This window comes from Balaenoptera borealis, assembly GCF_965194805.1.
Source record: "Balaenoptera borealis genome assembly, chromosome: 4".
Classification (NCBI taxonomy): domain Eukaryota; kingdom Metazoa; phylum Chordata; class Mammalia; order Artiodactyla; family Balaenopteridae; genus Balaenoptera; species Balaenoptera borealis.
The window spans coordinates 130,598,204-130,619,917 of record NC_138861.1 but is presented as its reverse complement, the minus strand read 5'-3'; the positions used below and the strand labels follow the sequence as shown (position 1 = coordinate 130,619,917).

The following is a 21,714-nucleotide window of genomic DNA, read 5'->3' as shown; positions in this document are numbered from 1 at the left end:
CAGGGATAAGGACACTGGCAGCAGTACTTCTGGGAAGTACTAATTGGAGTGAGCCCTCTTGAGGCTGCCAGTTTCTCAACAAGACCTAGTCCCAACCAACAGTCTGTAGGCTCCAGTGCTGAGATGCCTCAGGCTAAACAGCTAACAGGGTGGGAACACAGCTCCACATCATCAGCAGACAGGATGCTTAAAGTCTTCCTGAGCACACAGCTGCCTGATAAACACACCCACTGACACGGCCCTGCCCAACAGAGGGACAAGACCCAGCTCCAGCCACCAGTGGGCAGGACCAGTCCATCCCACCAGGAATGCTGGACAAGCCTCTTAGCCTCATTCACCAGGGAGCAGACAGCAGAAGCAAGAAGAAATACAATGCTTCAGACTGCGGAATGGAAAACGCAATCACAGAAAGTTAGACAAGATGAGATGGCAGAGGAATATGTCCCAGATGAAGGAACAAGATAAAACTCCAGAACAGCTAAGTGAAGTGGAGATAGGCAATATAACCAAAACAAAATTCAGAATAATGATAGTAAAGATGATTCAAATCTGGGAAAAATAATGGAGGCACAGATCGAGAACATACAAGAAATGTTTAACAAAGACCTAGAAGAACTAAAGAACAAACAAACAGAAATGAAAAATAAAACAACCGAAATGAAAAAATTACACCAGAAGGACTCAATAGGATAATAACTGAGGCATAAAAACGAATAAGTGAGCTGGAAGACAGAATGGTGGAAATCACTGCTGTGGAACAGAATAAAGAAAAAGAATCAAAAGAAATGAAGACAGTCTGAGAGACCTGTGGGAAAATATTAAATGCACCAGCATTCACATTATATGGGCCCCAGAAGAAGAAGAGAGAGAAAGACCTGGAACACTATTTGAAGAGATAATAGTTGAAAGCTTCCCTAAAGTGGAAAAGGAAACAATCACCCCAGTCCAGGAAGTGCAGAGAGTCCCAGGCAAGATAAATCCAAGGAGGAACATGCCAAGACACATAGTAATCAAATTGACAAAAATGAAAGACAAACTATTAACAGCAATAAGGGAAAAGCAACAAATAACATACAAGGGAACTCCCATAAGGTTATCAGCTGATTCCTCAGCAGAAACTCTGCAGGCCAGAAGGGAGTAGCATGATATATTTAAAGTAATGAAAGAGAAGAACCTTTAACCAAGAATATTCTACCCAGCAAGGCTCTCATTCAGATTTGACAGATAAATTAAAAGCTTTACCGACAAGTAAAAGCTAAGAGAATTCAGCACCACCAGACCAGATCTAGAACAAAGGCTAAAGGAACTTCTCTAAGCAGAAAAGAAAAGGTCACTAAGGAACAAGAAAATTATGAATGGAAAAGCTCACCAATAAAGGCAAATATAAAGTAAAGGTAGGAAAACATCTGAACACAAATATGATATCAAAACCAGCAACTGTGAGAAGAGGAGAGTACAAATTCAGGACATTGGAAGTGCATTTGAAATTAAAAGACTAGCAACTTAAAACAATCTTGTTTATATATAGACTGCTATATCAAAACCTCATGGTAAGGCTAAACTGAAAATCTACAATAGATACACACACACAAAAGAAAAAGTCCAGACAAAATGCTAAAGTTACTCATCAGATCACAAGAGAAGAGAACAAAAGAGGAAGGGAAGAAAAAAGACCTACAAAAACAAATTCAAAACAATTAAGAAAATGGCAATAAGAAATACATATCGATAAGCATCTTAAACATAAATGGATTAAATGCTTCAACCAAAAGTCCTAGACTGGTGGAATGGTTACCAAAACAAGACCCATATATATGCTGTCTGCAAGAGACCCACTTCAAATCTAGGGTCAAAGACTAAAAGTGAGGAGATGGAAAATGGTATTCCATGCAAATGGAAATCAAAAGAAAGCTGGAGTAGCAATAATCATATCAGACAAAACTAGAATTAAAATAAAGACTGTTACAAGAAACAAAGAAGGACACTACAGAATAATCAAAGGCTCAATCCAAGAAGAAGATACAACAACTGTAAATATATATGTACCCAGCATAGGAGCACACCAATATATAAGGCAAGTGCTAAGACCCATAAAAGGAGACATTGACAGTAACACAGTAATTGTGGGGGACTTTAAAAACCCCCTTTCATCAATGGACAGATCATCCACATAAAATCAACAAGGAAAAACAGGCCATAAATGACACATTAGACCAGATAGACTTAATTGTTATTTATAGAGCATTCTATCCAAAAGCAAAAGAATACACATTCTTCTCAAGTACACATGGAACATTCTCCAGGATTGATCACATGATGGGCCATAAAGTGATCCCTGGTAAATTAAAGAAATATGAAATCATATCAAGCATCTTTTCTGGCCACAAGGTTATGAGATTAGAAATCAACTACAAGAAAAAAAAACTGTAAAAAACACAAACACATGGAGGTAAAACAATATGCCACTAAACAATCAGTGGATCACTGAAGAAATCAGAGAGGAAATCAAAAAACACCTAGAGACAAATGAAAACAAAAGCACAATGATCCAAAAACTATAGGTTGTGGCAAAAGCAGTCCTAAGGGGGAAGTTTATAGCAATACAATCTTACCTCAGGAAACAAAATATCTCATACATACAACCTACACCTACACTTAAAGCAACTAGAGAAAGAAGAAGAAGAACAACAACAACAACAAAAACCCCAAAGTTAGTAAAAGGAAAGAAACAGTAAAGATCAGAGCAGAAATAAATGAAATAGAGGCTACAAAAACAATCTGAGAGATAAATGAAACTAAAAACTGGTTCTTTGAAAAGATAAACATAATTGATAAACATTTAGCCAGACTCATCAAGAAAAAGAGGGATAGGGCTCAAATCAATAAAATTAGAAATAAAAAAGGAGAAGTTACAAAGGACACCACAGAAATACAAAAAATCATAAGAGACTACTACTAGCAACTTTATGCCAATAAAATGGACAACCTAGAAAAAATGGGCAAATTCTTAGAAAGGTACAATCTCCTAAGTTTGAACCAGAAAGAAAGAGAAAATATTAACAGGCCAATCCCAAGCAGTGAAATTGAAACTGTGATTTTAAAACTTCCAACAAACAAAAGTCCAGGACCAGATGGCTTCACAGGCAAATTCTATGAAATATTTAGTGAAGAGTTAACACCTATCCTTCTGAAACTCTTCCAAAACATTGACGAGAAAGGAACACTCCCAAACTCATTCTATGAGGCCACCATCACCCTGATACCAAAACCAGATAAAGATACCACAAAAAAAGAAAATTACAGGCCAATATCACTGATGAATATGTACACAAAAATCCTCAACAAAATACTAGCAAACTGAGTCCAACAATACATTAAAAGGATCACACACCATGATCAAGTGGGGTTTATCCCAGGGATGCAAGGATTTTTCAATATCCACAAATCAATCAATATGATACACCATATTAACAAATTGAAAAATAAAGAACATACGATCATCTCAATAAATGCAGAAAAACCTTTTGACAAAATTCAACACCCATTTATGATAAAACCTCTCCAGGAAGTGGGCATAGAGGGAACTTACCTCAACATAATAAAGTCTGTATAGGACAAACCCACAGCTAACATCATTCTCAATGGTGAAAAGCTTAAAGCATTCCCTCGAGGATCAGAACAAGGCAAGGATGTCTATTGTCACCCCTTTTATTCAACATAGTTTTGGAAGTCCTAGCCAGGGCAATCAGAGAAGAAAAAGAAATTAAGGGAAATCAAATTGGAAAAGAAGTGGTAAAACTGTCACTATTTGCAGATTATATGATACTATACCTAGAAAATCCTAACATTTCTACCAGAAAACTACTAGAGTTAATAAAAAATTTGGTAAATTTGCAGGATACAAAATAAATGCACAGAAATCTGTTCTTTTCTATACGCTAACAAGGAAAGATCAAAAAGAGAAATTAAAGAAACAACCCCATTTAACATCACATCAAAAAGGATACCTAGGAATAAACCTACCTAAGGAGGCAAAAGACCTGTACTCCAAAAACTTTAAAACACTGATGAAAGAAGTGGAAGATGACACAAAAAGATGGAAAGCTATTCCGTGTTCTTGGATTGGAAGAATCGATATTGTCAAAATGACTATATTCCCCAAGGCAATCTACAGAGTCAGTGCAGTCCCTATCAAAACACCAATGGCATTTTCCACAGAATCAGAACAAAAAATCTTAAAATTTGTATGGAGACACAAAAGATCCTGAATAACCAAAGCAATCTTAGAAAAAACAAAAAAGAGTTGGAGGAATCAGGTTCCCTGACTTCCAACTATACTACAGAGCTACAGTTATCAAAACCATATGGTACTGGCACAAAAACAGAAATATAGATCAATGGAACAGGATAGAAAGCCCAAATATAAGCCAACACACCTATGGTCACTTAATGTACGACAAAGAAGGCAAGAATGTACAGTGGAGAAAAGACAGTCTCTTCAATAAATGGTGCTGGGAAAATGGAACAGCTAAATGTGAAAGAATGAAATTAGAACACTCCCTAACACCATACACAAAAATAAACTCAAAATGGATTAAAGACCTAAGTGTAAGATTGAATACTATAAAACTCTTAAAGGAAAACATATGCAGAACACTTTTTGATGTAAATTGCAGCAATATCCTTTTGGATCCGCCTCCTGGAGAAATGATAATAAAAACAAAGTTAAACAAATGGGACTTAATTAAACTTAAAAGCTTTTGCACAGCAAAGGAAACCCATAAACAAACCAAAAAGACAACCCACAGAATGGAAGAAAATATTTGCAAACTGTGTGACTGACAATGGATTAATCTCCAAAATATACAAATTGTTCATGTAGCTCAATATCAAAAAAAAAACCAATCAAAAAATGGGCAGAAGATCTAAATATACAGTTCTTCAAAGAAGACATACAGATGGCAAAAAGCACATGAAAAGATGCTCTACACCACTAATTATTAGAGAAATGCAAATCAAAACTGCAATGAGGTATCATCTCACACCAGTCAGAATGGCCATCATAAAAAGTACAAATAATAAATGCTGGAGAGGGTGTGGAGAAAACGGAACCCTCTTACACTGTTGGTGGGAATGCAAACTGGTACAGCCACTATGGAGAACAGCATGAAGGTTCCTTAAAAAACCAAAAGCAGAGCTACCATATGATCCTGCAATCCCACTCCTGGGCATACATCTAGAGAAAAACATAGTTTGAAAGGATACATGCACCCCAATGTTCATTGCAGCTCTGTTTACAAGAGCCAAGATGTGGAAGTAATCTAAATGTCCATCGACAGATGAATTAATAAAGATGATGTGGTACATATATACCATGGAATATTACTCAGCCTTTAAAAAGAATGAAATAATGCCATTTGCAGTGACATGGATAGACCTAGAGATTGTCATACTAAGTGAAGTAAGTCAGATGGAGAAAGACAAATATCATATCATATTGCTTATATGCAGAATCTAAAAAAAATGATACAAATGAACTTACATAAAACAGAAACTGACTCACAGACTTAGAGTGTGAACTTATGATTACCAGGGGGAAGAGTGGAGAGGGAGTGTTTGAATGAGAGTTTGGGATTGACATGTACACACTGCTATATTTGAAATATATAACCATCAAGGACCTAATGTATAGCACAGGGAACTCTGCTGTATAACGTGTAATAACCTAAATGGGAAAAGAACTTGAAAAAGAATGGATATATGTATAACTGGATCACTTTGTTGTACACCTGAAACTAACACAACATTGTTAATCAACTACACTCCAATATAAAATAAAAATTAAAAACCAACAAGAAAACAGTATAGAAAATATGGGCTTATGGGTTTATTGAAATTTTTTTGTAGTTTTGAAATATTTTTGAAGATTTTACACTAAACCACTTTTAATATTTTTGGATATCTTCTTCTAGCTGAATTGATAAGTATTTCTTTTTCCGTAAATTTTCCACTAGAAAGTGCATAAATTAAATTTTTAGGCCTTAAAAAATAAAAAACAAAAAAATTTAAAAATTTTTAAAATTTAAAAAAAACAAATGCAGATTACTGTAAAAGGGAATTAGAAACTAAGAAAAATTAGGAAACTCATTTGCCAAGACAAAAGCTGAGCTAAAGGCAATAAATAGCATATTGGATAATGCAGAAGAACAAATAATAATCTGTAAGATAGAATAATGGTAAGCACACAATCAGAACAGCAGACAGAATGACAAATGAAAAAAAATTAAAGCAATATAAGAGACATATGGGGTAATATAACATGTGCCAATCTATGCATAATAGGGATTCCAGAAGGAGAAGAGAGAGAAAAAGAGAATGAAAATGTATTTGAAGAAATTATGGCTGAAAACTTCCCAAACCTACAAAAGGGAACAGAAAACATAGAGGGTCCCAATCAAGATGAACCCAAAGAGACCTACACCAAGACATATTATAATTTAAATGACAGAAGTTAGAGAGGATTCTAGTGGCAGCAAGAGAAAAAACAAAAAATTAATTACAAGGAAACCCCCATAAGGCTATCAGCTAATTTCTCTACAGAAATATTGCAGGTAGAAGGGAGTTGCAAGATATATTCAAAGTCCCGAAAGGGAAAAATCTGCAACCTAGAATTCTCTACCCAGCACCATTATCATTTAGAATAGAAGGAGAGATAAAGGATTTCTCAGGAAGCAAGCAAAAACTAAAAGAATACAGCGATACTAAATCTATCCTAAAAGAAATATTGAAAGGTCTTCTCTAAATGAAAAAGAAGAATCCATAGGAAAGAGGAAAACCACAATTGGAAAGTAAATCACTTAAATAAGCCAGTATACAGATTTTTTAAAAAATAAAAAAAAATTTTTGTGAAAGTGATGATAACCACAATGAATAGGAAAAGGATAAACATGAAGATGTAAAAGAGGTCATCAAAATCATAAAGTGTGGGGGAAGAAGTAAGAAAATGTAGATTTTTTTTTTTAGAATGTGTTTGAACCCATATGACTATCAGTCTAAAGCAAATAGATACAGGAAAGGGTTAACATACTTGAAAAACAGGGTAACTGCAAGTCAGGAACATACAATAGATTCACAAAAACCAAAAAGAAGAGAACAAGGGCATAATAAAAAGAAAATCATCAAACCACAAAAGGAAGAACAAAAAGAAAAAGAAAGGAGCAAGAAAGAAATACAATTTAAAGTGGAAAAAAGGTTTAAAATGGTAATACACACATATGTATCAATAAAATTACCTTACATGATAATGGGCTAAATGCTTCAATCCAAAGGCAAAGAGTGGCAGATTGGATTAAAAAAAAGAGTCTACAATATGCTGCCTGTAAGAGACCCACTTTAGGGCAAAGGACACACATAGACTGAAAGTGAGTGGATGGAAAAAGGTATTTCATGCAAATGGAAATGAAAAGAAAGAGGGGGTCACAGTACTCACATCAGACAAAATAGACTTTAAAACAACGTCTGTAAAGAAACATAAAGAAGGACACTATATAATGATAAAAGAATCAATACAAGAAGAGGATATTACAATTGCCAATATATATGCACCCAATATAGGAGCACCCAAATGCATAAAACAAATACTAACAGACATAAAGGGAGAAATGGATGGGATAAAAAAATACTAGAAGACATTAACACTTCACTCATATCAATGGACAGATCTTTTAGATAGAAAATCAGTAAGGTAATAGGGATCCTAAATGATATAATAGATAGTTAGGTTTAATTGATATTTTCAGGACATTACATCCAAAAAAACCAGAATACACATTCTTTTCAAGTGCATATGGAACATTCTCTAGGACTGACCACATGCTAGGGCACAGAACAAGCCTCAACAAATTTAAGAATATAGAAATTATTTCAAGCATCTTTTCTGACCACAAAGGCATGAAACTAGAAATCAACCACAGAAAAAGAAACAAGAAAAAAGGGATTACTGAAAAACCAATGCATCAACAAAGAAATCAGAGGAAATTTAAAAAATACCTTGAGACAAATGACAATGTAAACACAACCATACAAAATATAGGGATGCAGCAAAAGAAGTTCTTAGAAGGAAGTTCATAGTAATACAGGCCTTCCTCAAAAAATAAGAAAAATCTCAAATAAACAACCTAACCTACCACCTAAATAATTAGAAAAAGAAGAACACACAAAACCTAAAGTCAGCAGAAGGAAGGATAATAAAGATCAGAGAGGAAATAAATAAGATAGAGATTAAAAATAGTAAAAATCAATATAATCAAGAACTGGTTCTTTGAAAGGGTAAACAAGATTGACAAACCTCTGGCCAGGCTCACCAAGAAGAAAAGAGAGAGGACTCAAATAAACAAAATAAGAAATGCAAAAGGAGAAATAATAACTGATACTGCAGAAATACCAAAATCCATAAGAGAATACTATGAACAGCTATTCAACAAATTTGACAACCTGGAAAAAATGAACAAGTTTCTAGAAACATACAGCCCACCAAAACTGAATCAAGAAGAAATAGATATGAACAGACCAATGACCTGAAGTGAAATAGAATCTGTAATTTAAAAAACTCCTTACAAAGAAAAGTCCAGGACCCAATGGCTTCAAAGGAAATTCTACCAAACAAAGAAGAATTTATACCGATCCTTCTCAAACTCTTCCAAATGATTGAAGAGGAGGGGAACACTCTCAAAGACATTCTTTGAAGCCACCAAGACACTGATACCAAAACCAGACAAAGATACTACCAAAAAGGTAATTATAGGCCAATATCTTTGATGAATATAGATGCAAAAATTCTCAACAAAATATTAGCAAACTGAATCCAACAATACATAAAAAGATGATACACCACGACCAAGTTAGATTCATCCCAGGGTCATGAGGATGGTTCAACATAAGCAAATCAATCAATGTGATGCACCGTATCAACAAAAGAAGAGACAAAATCCACATGATCATCTCAACAGATGCAGAAAAAGCATTTGCAAAAATTCAACATCCTTTCAAGATAAAAACTATTACCAAAGTGGATAGAGAGGGAACATAACTCAATATAATAAAAGCTATTTATGACAAGCCAATATAATACTCAAAGGTGAAAAGCTGAAAGCCTTTCTGCTAAAATCTGGAACAAGACAAGAATGCCCACTCTCACCACCTCTATTCAATATGGTATTGGAAGTCCTAGTCACAGTCATCAGACAAGAAATAAAAGGTATCCAAATTGGAAGGGAAGAAGTAAAATTGTCATTATATGCAGATGACATGATACTACATATAGAAAACTCCAAAGACTCAACACAAAAACTATTAGAACTGATAAGTGAATTCAGCAAGGTAGCAGGATATAAGATTAACATACAGAAATCAGTTGCATTTCTTTACACTCACAATAAAATACCAGAAAGGGAATGTAAAAAAAATAATCCCTTTAAAAACCGCATGCAAAAAAATAAAATACTTAGGAATAATCCTGACCAAGGGGGTAAAAGAATTATATGCTGAAAACTACAAAACATCAATAAAGGAAACTGAAGATGATTCATAGAAATGGAAAGACATCTGTGCTCTTGGATTGGAAGAATTAATATTGTCAAAATGGCCATACTACTCAAAGTAATCTACAGATTCAATGCACCCCACTTTCACCAATGGACAGATCATCCAAAATGAAAATAAATAAGGAAACACAAGCTTTAAATGACACATTAAACAAGATGGACTTAATTGATATTTATAGGACATTCCATCCAAAAAACAGAATACACTTTCTTCTCAAGTGCTCATTAACATTCTCCAGACTAGATCATATCTTGGGTCACAAATCAAGCCTTGGTAAATTTAAGAAAATTGAAATCGTATCAAGTACCAATTCTGACCACAACACTATGAGACTAGATATCAATTACAGGAAAAACACTGTAAAAAATACAAACACATGGAGGCTAAACAATACACTACTAAATAACCAAGAGATCACTGAAGAAATCAAAGAGGAAATCAAAAAATACCTAGAAACAAATGACAATGAAAACACAATGGCCCAAAACCTATTGGATGCGGCAAAAGCAGTTCTAAGACTATCAGTTCTAAGTTTATAGCAATACAATCATACCTTAAGCAATTCTAAGACTATTAATTCTAAGTTCATAGCAATACAATCCTACCTTAAGAAACAAGAAAAATCTCACATAAACAACCTAACCTTACACCTAAAACAATTAGAGAAAGAAGAACAAAAAACCACAAAGTTAACAGTAGGAAAGAAATCATAAAGATCAGATCAGAAATAAATGAAAAAGAAATGAAGGAAATGATAGCAAAGATGAATAAAACTAAAAGCTGGTTCTTTGAGATGATAAACAAAATTGATAAACCATTAGCCAGACTCATCAAGAAAAAAAGGGAGAAGACTCAAATCAACAGAATTATAAATAAAAAAGGAAAAGTAACAACGGACACTGCAGAAATACAAAGGATCATGAGAGATTACTACAAGCCACTATATGCCAATGAAATGGACAACCTGGAAGAAATGGACAAATTCTTAGAAAAGCACAACCTCCCGAGACTGAACCAGGAAGAAATAGAAAATATAAACAGACCAATCACAAGCACTGAAATTGAAACTGTGATTAAAAATCTTCCAACAAACAAAAGCCCAGGACCAGATGGATTCAGAGGTTAATTCTATCAAACATTTAGAGAAGAGCTGACACTTATCCTTCTCAAACTCTTCCAAAATATAGCAGAGGGAGGAACACTCTCAAAGTCATTCTATGAGGCCACCATTATCCTGATACCAAAACCAGACAAAGATGTCACAGAAAGAAAACTACAGGCCAATATCACTAATGAACATAGATGTGAAAATCCTCAAAAAAATAGTAGCAAACAGAATCCAGCAACACATTAAAAGGATCATACACCATGATCAAGTGGGGTTTATCCCAGGAATGCCAGGATTCTTCAATATACGCAAACCAACCAATGTGATACACCATATTAACAAACTGAAGGATAAAAACCATATGATAGTCTCAATAGGTGCAGAAAAAGCTTTTGACAAAATTCAACACCCATTTATGATAAAAACTCTTCAGAAAGTAGGCATAGAGGGAACTTACCTCAACATAATAATGACATATATGACAAACCCACAGCCAACATCATTCTCAATGGTGAAAAACTGAAACCATTTCCACTAAGATCAGGAACAAGACAAGGTTGCCCACTCTCACCACAATTATTCAACATAGCTTTTGAAGTTTTAGCCACAGCAATCAGAGAAGAAAAAGAAGTAAAATGAACCCAAATCAGAAAAGAAGAAGTAAAACTGTCACTGTTTGCAGATGATATAATACTATACATAGAGAATCCTAAAGATGCTACCAGAAAACTACTAGAGCTAATCAATGAATTTGGTAAAATAGCAGGACATAAAATTAATGCACAGAAATCTCATGCATTCCTATACACTAATGATGAAATATCTGAAAGAGGAATAAAGGAAACACTCTCATTTACCACTGCAACAAAAAGAATAAAATACCTAGGAATAAACCTACCTAAGGAGACAAAAGACCTGTGTGCAGAGAACTATAAGACACTGATGAAAGAAATTAAAGATGATACAAACAGATGGAGAAATATACCATGTTCTTGGATTGGAGGAATCAATATTGTGAAAATGACTCTACTACCCAAAGCAATCTACAGATTCAATGCAATTCCTATCAAACTACCAATGACATTTTTCACAGAAGTAGAACAAAAAATTTCACAATTTCTATGGAAACACAAAAGACCCTGAATAGCCAACGCAATCTTGAGAAAGAAAAATGGAGCTGGAGGAATCAGGCTCCTGGACTTCAGACTCTACTACAAAGCTACAGTAATCAAGACGGTATGGTACAGTCCCAAAAACAGAAATATAGATCAATGGAACAGGATAGAAAGCTCAGAGATAAACCCATGCACATATGGTCACCTTATTTTTGATAAAGGAGGCAAGAATATACAGTGAAGAAAAGACAACCTCTTCAATAAGTGGTGCTGGGAAAACTGGACAGCTACATGTAAAAGAATGAAATTAGAACACTCCCTAACACCATACACAAAAATAAACTCAAAATGGATTAAAGACCTAAATGTAAGACCAGATACTATAAAACTCTTACAGGAAAACATAGAAGAACACTCTGACAAAAATCACAGCAAGATCTTTTTTGACCCACCTCCTAGAGAAATGGAAATAAAAACAAAAATAAACAAATGGGACCTAATGAAACTTAAAAGCTTTTGCACAGCAAAGGAAACCATAAACAAGACTAAAAGACAACCCTCAGAATGGGAGAAAATATTTACAAACAAAGCAACTGTCAAAGGATTAATCTCCAAAATATACAAGCAGCACATGCAGCTCAATATCAACAAAACAGAAAATCCAATCCAAAAATGGGCAGAGGGCCTAAATAGACATTTCTCCAAAGAAGATATACAGATTGCCAACAAACACATGAAAGAATGCTCAACATCACTAATCATTAGAGAAATGCAAATCAAAACTGCAATGAGGTATCACCTCACACTGCTCAGAATGGCCATCATCAAAAAATCTACAAACAATAAATGCTGGAGAGGGTGTGGAGAAAAGGGAACCCTCTTGCCCTGTTGGTGGGAATGTAAATTGATACAGCCATTATGGAGAACAGTATGGAGGTTCCTTAAAAAGCTAAAAATAGAACTACCATATGACCCCGCAATCCTACTGCTGGGCATATACCCTGAGAAAACTATAATTCAAAAAGAGTCATGTACCACAATGTTCATTGCAGCACTATTTACAATAACCAGGACATGGAAGCAACCTATGTGTCCATCGACAGATGAATGGATAAAGATGTGGCACATATATACAATGGAATATTACTCAGCCATATAAAGAAACAAAATTGAGTTATTTGTAGTGAGATGGATGGACCTAGAGTCTGTCATACAGAGTGAAGTAAGTCAGAAAGAGAAAAATAAATACCATATGCTAACACATATACATGGAATAAAAAAAAAAATGTTCTGAAGAACCTAGGGGCAGGACAGGAATAAAGATACAGACTTAGAGAATGGACTTGAGGACACGGGGAAGGGGAAGCTGGGAAGAAGTGAGAGAGTGGCATTGACATATATACACTACCAAATGTAAAATAGATAGCTATTGGGAAGAAGCCACATAGCACAGGGAGGTCAGCCCAGTGCTTTGTGACCACCTGGAGTGGTGGGATAGGGAGGGTGGGAGGGAGACACAAGTGGGAGGGGATATGGGGATATATGTATACATATAGCTGATTCACTTTGTTATACAGCAGAAACTAACACAGCTATGTAAAGCAATTATACTCTAATAAAGGTGTCAAAATAAATAAATAAGTAAATAAAACTACCATATGACCCAGCAATTCTACTCCTGTGTATATATGTCCAAAAAAAATGAAAACACTGATTCAAAAATATACATGCACCCCAATGTTCATAGCAGCATTATTTACAAATTGTTAAAATGTGGAAGCAGCCTAAGTGTCCATCAACAGATGAAAGGATAAAGAGGATGCGGTGTGTGTGTGTGTGTGATATATATCACACACACAATGGAATACTATTCATCCATAAAAAAGAATGAATTTTTGCCATTTGCAGCAAAATGGATGAATTTGGAGGGTATTATGCTAAGTGAAATAAGTCAAACAGAAAAGACAACTACTGTATGATATCGTTTATATGTGGAATCTAAAAAATACAACAAACTAGTGAATATAACAAAAAAGAAGCAGACTCACAGATATAGAGAACAAACTAGTGGTTACCCTTGGGGGGAACGGGGTGGGCAAAATAGGAGTGGAGGAGGGGGAGGTTTAAACTATTGGGTGTAAGATAGGCTACAAGGATGTATTGTACAACATAGGGGATACAGTCAATATTTTGTAATAACTGTAAATGGAGTGAAACCTTTAAAAATTGTATAAAAATTAAAAATAAAGAGAAAAAACAAGTTCTATTGCAAACATTTTTCCACTATATTATTTTAGTAATCGAAATGCATACCATTCTCTAAGGAAGAATAGGAATGTGTAAATTTAGGATGATGAGAGTTTGCTTGGGACTTAGAAACAGGGTTAGGAGCATAATACAAAAAAGAATGTGTTGCGTGTTTCTGCTGTACTTCCAGGGGTGCAGGAGCCCAGTAATTACCATAGGCGAGAAAACAGACAATGGATAATGATCTAAAAGGGAAATTTGGGGTCTAGAAAATAATATTTAATGGGATGGGTTAGGCAATCTAAGTAGCACAGCCAGATTCCTCAAACTTTCAGTCCACTTTGGGATAAACTCAGTAGGCCGATTGGCATTGTTGCCTTGAAATCTACCCAAAGCTTCATTCATAGCTCAAACTCGACAATTCACTCTGTGCTTTTTTTTTTTTTTGAACAAAATAAGGTAAATTTTGAGCTGTATTAATATAATCTTCATTTTTAAGTGTTTCAACACAAATCTACCTTGCAAGTCTAGCTGTAAAGAGAACAGCAGAGGGAGAGAGCGGAGGTACAGTCTGGAGCAATAGGGCTCTAGGGCAAATGCTCTTCGGGAAAGATCCCGAGAAATCCTGGGAGACGTGTCAAAGTCTTATGACACTTGCGCACATTAAAAAGGATGAAAACTTAAAATCCCAAGTGGGACGGTGTCAGCTGTTTATGCCACTCAGAATGCACGGTGCTGTCACACATTCCTTTTTTACCGCTCTGGGCAGGTATGGCCAGAGGAGCTGCGTAGAGTCAGCCTTTTACCATGATGATGCCATGTAGAAATTGGCTGAGGTCAACAGTGTTTTGTCACTAAACCAGCTGAGAGAGTCACTGGCTCATCAAAGATAAGGCTTGTAACCAGTTAGCCAGAGCACTTTGGGGGCAGAATGTCAATGGGTAGCTTCTTTGAGTCCATGCTGCAGATACAGTGAATTTGGGCTTCAGCTTCTATGTGATATATAAATACTAGCCCCTGCTTTTCTGGTAAATGGCCTGAGGTGACCTCTAAAAGTGGTTTGCTATTCACTTGACCCAGAAAACCCCACAAAATCATGCAAGTCAAGAGGTTCAAATCTTCATGTTCACTTTAAGAACACTCGTGAAACTGCCCAGGCCATTAAGGGTATGCAGAGCAGAAAAGCTACCAAGTATCTGAAGGATGTCACTTTACAGAAGCAATGTGTGCCATTCCTTTGTTACGGTGGTCGAGTTGGTAGGTGTGCCCAGGCCAAACAGTGGGGCTGGACGCAGGGTCGGTGACCCAAAAAGACTGTTGAATTTTTACTGCACATGCTCAAAGATGCAGAGAGTAATGTTGAACTTAAGGGCTTAGATGTAGATTCTCTGGTCATGGAGCGTACCCAGGTGAACAAAATCCCCAAGATGCAACGCAGGACTTACAGAGCTCGTGGTCGGATCAACCCATACACGAGCTCTCCCTGCCACATTGAGATGATCCTTACTGAAAAAGAACAGATTGTTCCTAAACCAGAAAAGAGGGTTGCACAGAAGAAAAAGATAACCCAGAAGAAACAAAAAACTTATGGCCTGGGAATAAATGCCACAAAAAAATAAATGCAAATAAAACTAAAAAAAAGAAATACTGGCCCCTTAGGACTGTGTGGCCATTCATTTTTCCTTGTGGCCGACACTGGCCGAGACCCATAATTCAAAGAGCTGCCTCTGCCCTGAGCATTGCCAACCCCAGAAAATCTGAGAAGCATAGGCTTCTGCGATTTCATGTCTCTTCTCCAGACTGTAAAAAAGCTGAACAATAAACATAAAAACCAAACAAACAAACTAGCAAACCAACCAACCAGCCAAACAAATACAAACACTGGGCAGAGTTTTGAGGATGAATGCTTGAATCTCATGCGCTGTTTGGTATTCTTGACATCCAAGGAAATTTATTTACAACCTATTTCCTGATATGAGAGTAATAGACAAATGATGCCCTCAGATTCTTAAATTGCATCCTGTCTGTCATCCTGATACCCTCTAAGTGGGTGTTATAGCACAGTCCTCATTCAGGTAGAGATAATCCCAGCAAAACACGTTTCCAAAAGAAGTATGGCTTATCTTACTTTCTGCACGTCTGAATGCCAGAGCTGGGACTTTGATTATCAGACAGACACCTGATCCAGGAACACGACTACACATAATAAAGTCAGAAAGGAATTTCTAATTTGAGGCTTGATGAAGCTTTACTTATTTCAGAAGCATTTCTATAGCAGTGTGAAGGCACTCTTCTAGGTGGTTTACAAATATGAATTCTTTTAATCTACACAACAGCTTTTTGAGAGAAGGTACTTTTATGGACTCTATTTTACAGATGAAAAAACTGCCCAAGCTTCCCCAGTGAGTACATGGCAGAGCCAGGATTCACACCTGGGAAGTCTGAATCAGTCGTGTTGTGCTGTGCTATGCCGTGGTACCTGTCACATGGACTTGCTGAGACTGACTGTAAATTTATTCTGTGATGGGAATTATACACATTTAAGCATACGTGGGCTATACAAGAAGGGTATATGGTAGGTGTGGATGGCCTCTGTGTCTTCACTCAAAACCTGGCCATTGCCTTTGACCAGTGCAGCTAAAGGACTCTTCCCTTACATCCTATGCAGTTCAGAGTTCCTGATACAAATCATAGAGAACTTTTATGCCTTTGTTTATTGTTCCAAATTTGGTCTTTAAGCAGCATGCAATCAATTTCTTCAGAAAATATTGTTTCCTTCCAAAACACTGCACAAAATTCTGGCTGCCTGCCTTGCTTACCAACCTCAGGAATTTTACAGCTCCCAAACTCTCTAATTTGAATACTCCCGTGTCTGCAGTGATCTTGTGGCTGGGGTCTTTCTGCAGTCACCGGATTCTGCCTTTCTAACAGGCGACGCACACACTTTAATCTCCCTTCGGCCCAAAGAACTATCTGCTACTCAGACTCTGAAATAAAAACTGATTTCTCATTCTATGATACTCTGGCATTTCCTGGAAAATGTAGTATCAGTTACTATTTTTGTAGAAGTGCCCCAGAAGTGGCCCTGGGGGAAAATCTCTGTTTAAACCAGTAGCATGTGGGCTGCACTGTCCTGGGAACATCAGCAATTCTGTGTTACCCTCATCATAAACAAATCCACAGGAATAATGAAAGCTTCTGAGTACAGTCTTTGCATGAGTTCATACACCATCCTGAGGACAGATGCCTTTTCCCTCTTGTGGCTCCCTTGATAAAGCATCTGCTCAAATGATCCCTTGCTCCATTGATTTGGCAATTATTTATTGTTTTTCATGGTGTTTACGGTGTTTCTCATAGTACTAGAATTATGTAATACATAAAACAAGTATTATGAACTCAGTGCAAGTACCTCCCAAATTGGGTCACAAAGCTGATTCTTTTCAGCTGGTTTTATATCTGCAGTTTGGTTAGCTGTCATTAGACTCATTTATTATAAAATGACCTATTTAATTAAATGAAACTCATTACTTAAAGCAAGGGAGTCATTATTTACATTAATGATTCTCAAACTTACTTATCCATTACAATCATCTAGGGAGCTTCCATTATATAATAACTCGGGGCGGGATCCAGGTGTCATACATCTTAAAGTGCCCCAGGAGATTCCAACATTTAGCTAAGTTTGGGAACTACTGATCTACAGGGAGATTTAACATTTTTTATATTATTTAATTAGACTTATAATAATTGCAAACACTTGTGATATTGTACCTGCTACGTACCGGGCACTGCTGTAAGCATTTTATGAATATAAACTCACCTAATTTTCCCTATGACCCTATGGCACTATTGTTATCTCCATGTTACAGCTGATGGAAATAAGGGACAGAAATTAAGTGACTTATCCAAAGTCACTCTCGTTGTAAGTGGCAAAGTCATGATTTTTGTTCCATCAGTTTGGCTCATAACCATTATTCTGCCTATTAAATGTTTATGTTTTTAAATAGAGTAGCGCTAGCAGCGGTGGCAGCAGGCACGCAGAGGCACACTTTTAAGCGCTTTGTATAAAGTAATACATTGATAATAATGCAAAACTTCCTAAATGCCGGCTCTTATTTGTAACTGCTTAATCTAATTCTATTTTTAATTGTTCTGCATTCAGACAAACCTCTTTTCCAATGTTATACAACTGAAATTAAGCCATATACTATATACCAGGAACTTAAGCTTAAAACCGTTTGTTAACATTTACAATGTGCATTACTATGAAAATTTCAATGTAATTGTCTTGCCTTTCATTCTCTTAAAAAAGTGATTCCCCTCCCCAAACAAATGAACAAACACACCTCTTTTGCTCTCGCCTGCAGTCGCATCATTACAGAATGCGTAAAGTCCTCCCTGGTAGCGCTCTCCTATGTTGCAGGCATTCTTACCCCACGCTAACCGCCTTCCCAACATTCCTGGTTTACTCCCTTTCAGCGTTTCTGACAGCCAAGTTGAGCACAGAAAAAAATAGCTCAGGGGCCCGCAAGATCCAAGGAGAACTCACCTTTCTCTGATGTGCAGCGGGAGGGAGAGAGGGGCTCTTCCAGGCTTAGGCCTTAGGAAGGGGGCCCTCTGATGGCTCCCTTCTCCTTGGATCTATTTCCAGTCTGTCTCTCGATAAGCGGCGGGGCTCGCTCATAAGAGGCCCTAGAGGTCCTGCAGCTGGAGCCACTTAACAGAAGCTGCCGCCAGCTGAGCCTGGCTGGGGGCCCTGAACTCTTCCTTCATGAAGGGCGCCAAGTCACTCTTAAAGTTGGCACATACATAGCCGTTGATATAGTCTGACTTTTAGTCCACTCTCAAATAGGTTGTTGACTTACTTCTGTGATCATATCCTTCTTTATATCTTAGTTTTAAGAATGTGTCTCTGTTTTTCTCTTCTCCACGCTCACCTTCACATTCCAGCCTCTGATGCAGGCCCCGACCTGAGATAATCACCCTTTCTTATTCCCTTTCATCCCTCTGAGGTCTGTAGTTCAGGTTCCAAATATCTGCCCCTGCCTAAGCCGGCCACCTGCTGCTATATCTTGCTGATACCCACAGTCTGCTTTCATGGCCTTAGGACTATGGCCAGGCCTCTTGAAATCCGTTTGTCAGTCTCCCTGTATGTTCTTTGCTTTATTGTCAATAACTGCTGAGACTTGTCCCAGTGACCTTCTCTGCACCTGCGGTTTTGATGTGTTTCTGATTATTGGTCTTTTCTAGCCTGACCCACCGCAAGTGCCATTTGGCTGAGGTTTGACAGCCTTCTCTCCACTGGAGCTGGGGTTTACGATAAATTCTTTATATGCACATGGAATTTTGTTTTTATTGAGCTATGTCACAGGCTTCTAGCAGTTTTCCCTGCCTGTCTCAGGATGGCTGGCACAGATTTTTCCTTTATTAAAGGGGCCAGTTCCTTTTTAGTAAAACATTTAAAATCCACATTTACACAGGGCATACCTGTAAGCAGGTGCACAGTAGTTTCTTAGGGTATCACTGGGCATCATTCTGTCCCATGCCCTCCGCATCCCTCATCCACTTCTGCCATCACTGACCAGCCTCTACCCAGCCTCTTCCCTCCCTCCATCCCTGCACGCCCCTCCTCATATCCCTCAACCGTTGGTTTCAATACCCATTCTTCAGGCTGTGGCTTCATATTAGAGTCACCTGAGTCACTTTTAAATTAAACTAGAGTCTCTTCAGGTGAGGCCTGGGCATTGGTGATGGTAAAGCTCCTCAGGTGATTCTAATGTGCCTCCAAACCTGAGAACTTCTGCCTTAGGAAAATTTAGGCTTCGTTCTTTTCTAGGAAAGGCAAGAGGCTCTGCCACCCAGAATTACCCTCTACCTAACTTATCATTTTACTCCTAATATATAACACAGCATGTGGCATATCCTGGGGATAATGTGTGCTTGATAAATAAATAAATGGACATTCTGAAATGTGTTTACAAATTTTTCCTAAGGCTGGAGGCTATGGTTTCTATCCACTAAGCTCAACTGGCTAGAAAATTTAAACAAATACATTCCAAGCATGTTCTCATCCTATTATGAAAATTTTAGATTTTGACATTCCTGATCACTCTACATCTTAAAATTCAAAATATTTCCCCTGTTTTTATATATACTCATTGTAGGAAAAACTAGAAAATACTTCTAATCAAAACAAAGTAACTAAAAGCATCTGTACTTATACCACCACTGCTAACCCTTTATCATCTCTCCATTTACTATGACTACACATTATTGCATATATTAAATTGAATCATACCTTATTCCTTCAGCAATATATTGTGTAAAATCTTAGTCTTATTAAAAAGTAACTTGTAGACAAGTCAGCTAAACATTAGGGAGGTTAAAACTTAAATGTAAAAGCCCCCTAGAAGGACCCTAAGACCTTTCTAACGCTCAGCTACAATATCTTTCTTGTGTTCTGTTGTTAGTCAAAGCCTTTAATGACATTTGTGTTTGAAAAAAATGAACCTTAGGAGACTGTGAAATAGAGAAAGCTACCCTACATATAGGCACAAAGAAAAGCATTTTAATAAAAATGAAAGCATTTCTGGAAGGTTTTGAGTCTTAAACTCATTATTTTAAACCTATGCTTGCTTTTTTATTTTCACAGAAGAAAATCACAATAACATGTTTATCAACCACTTTTTGTTAGGCACCATGCTAAACACTTTACATGAATTATTTTGCTTACTGCTCACAATAGAACTGTTAAGTAGGTATTACAATCCCCAGGTTATAATCAAGGAAACTGAGGCTTAGACAGGTTAAAAAAGGTCATCTGGAACTTCATCGGTGACGCAGTGGATAAGAATCCGCCTGCCTATGCAGGGGACACGGGTTTAATCCCTGGTCCGGGAAGATCCCACATGCCGCGGAGCAACTAAGCCCGTGCACCACGGCTACTGAGCCTGCGCTCGAGCCCACAAGCCACAACTACTGAGCCCGCATGACACAACTACTGAAGCCCGCGCGCCTAGAGCCCGTGCTCTGCAACAGAAGTCACCGCAATGAGAAGCCCGCACACCGCAATGACGAGTAGCCCCCGCTCGCCGCAACTAGAGAAAGCCCGCGTAGCAGTGAAGACCCAATGCAGCCAAAAAACAAAACAAAAAAGTCATCTGGGGTTCTGCGGTTTGTGAGTGACAGAGCTGGGATTCATTCATGAACAGGGTATCCCCTGACCACAGTGTTTTACCATTAGTCTAGCAACAGTTAAAATAATGTAGTACTTTGACAAAGCTTGTTCTTAATAAAAACCTGTGCTTATAATCTCCCTCCCTTTATTAAATTACTCTAGAGTTTTACTGGAGCTGGCCTCAAACTTATGGTTTAAAAATCCCCATTTTCCTTCTTGGAGAAATGGAGAATTTACCCATGTCTAGTCTACACTGTTTTTCTTGGTTTTCTGATTTTCTAAAGATTCTCAGCAGTGGTTCTTCGGCCCCATTGGTTAAGTTAGTCATCCTCTTGCTTTCCGGCTGTACAGTCATCTGTTGCCAACCTCCCTGCAGAATCGGAGGGGTCCACTTGAACAGTAGGACAACGCAGCTGAGCCCCTTAACTTTCCTAACAAATCCACTAACGGTGGATATGCTGTGT

At 37.2% G+C, this 21,714-nt stretch overlaps 1 pseudogene across 1 annotated transcript; it reads left to right on the top strand.

Moving 5' to 3' along the window:
- Positions 1-308: 308 nt before the first annotated feature.
- LOC309627712 (large ribosomal subunit protein uL22 pseudogene) lies at positions 309-20,950 on the top strand (annotated as a pseudogene). The gene is made up of 2 exons: positions 309-411; positions 15,130-20,950. The product of its transcript is annotated as a large ribosomal subunit protein uL22 pseudogene (transcript).
- The last annotated feature ends 764 nt before the right edge of the window (positions 20,951-21,714 follow it).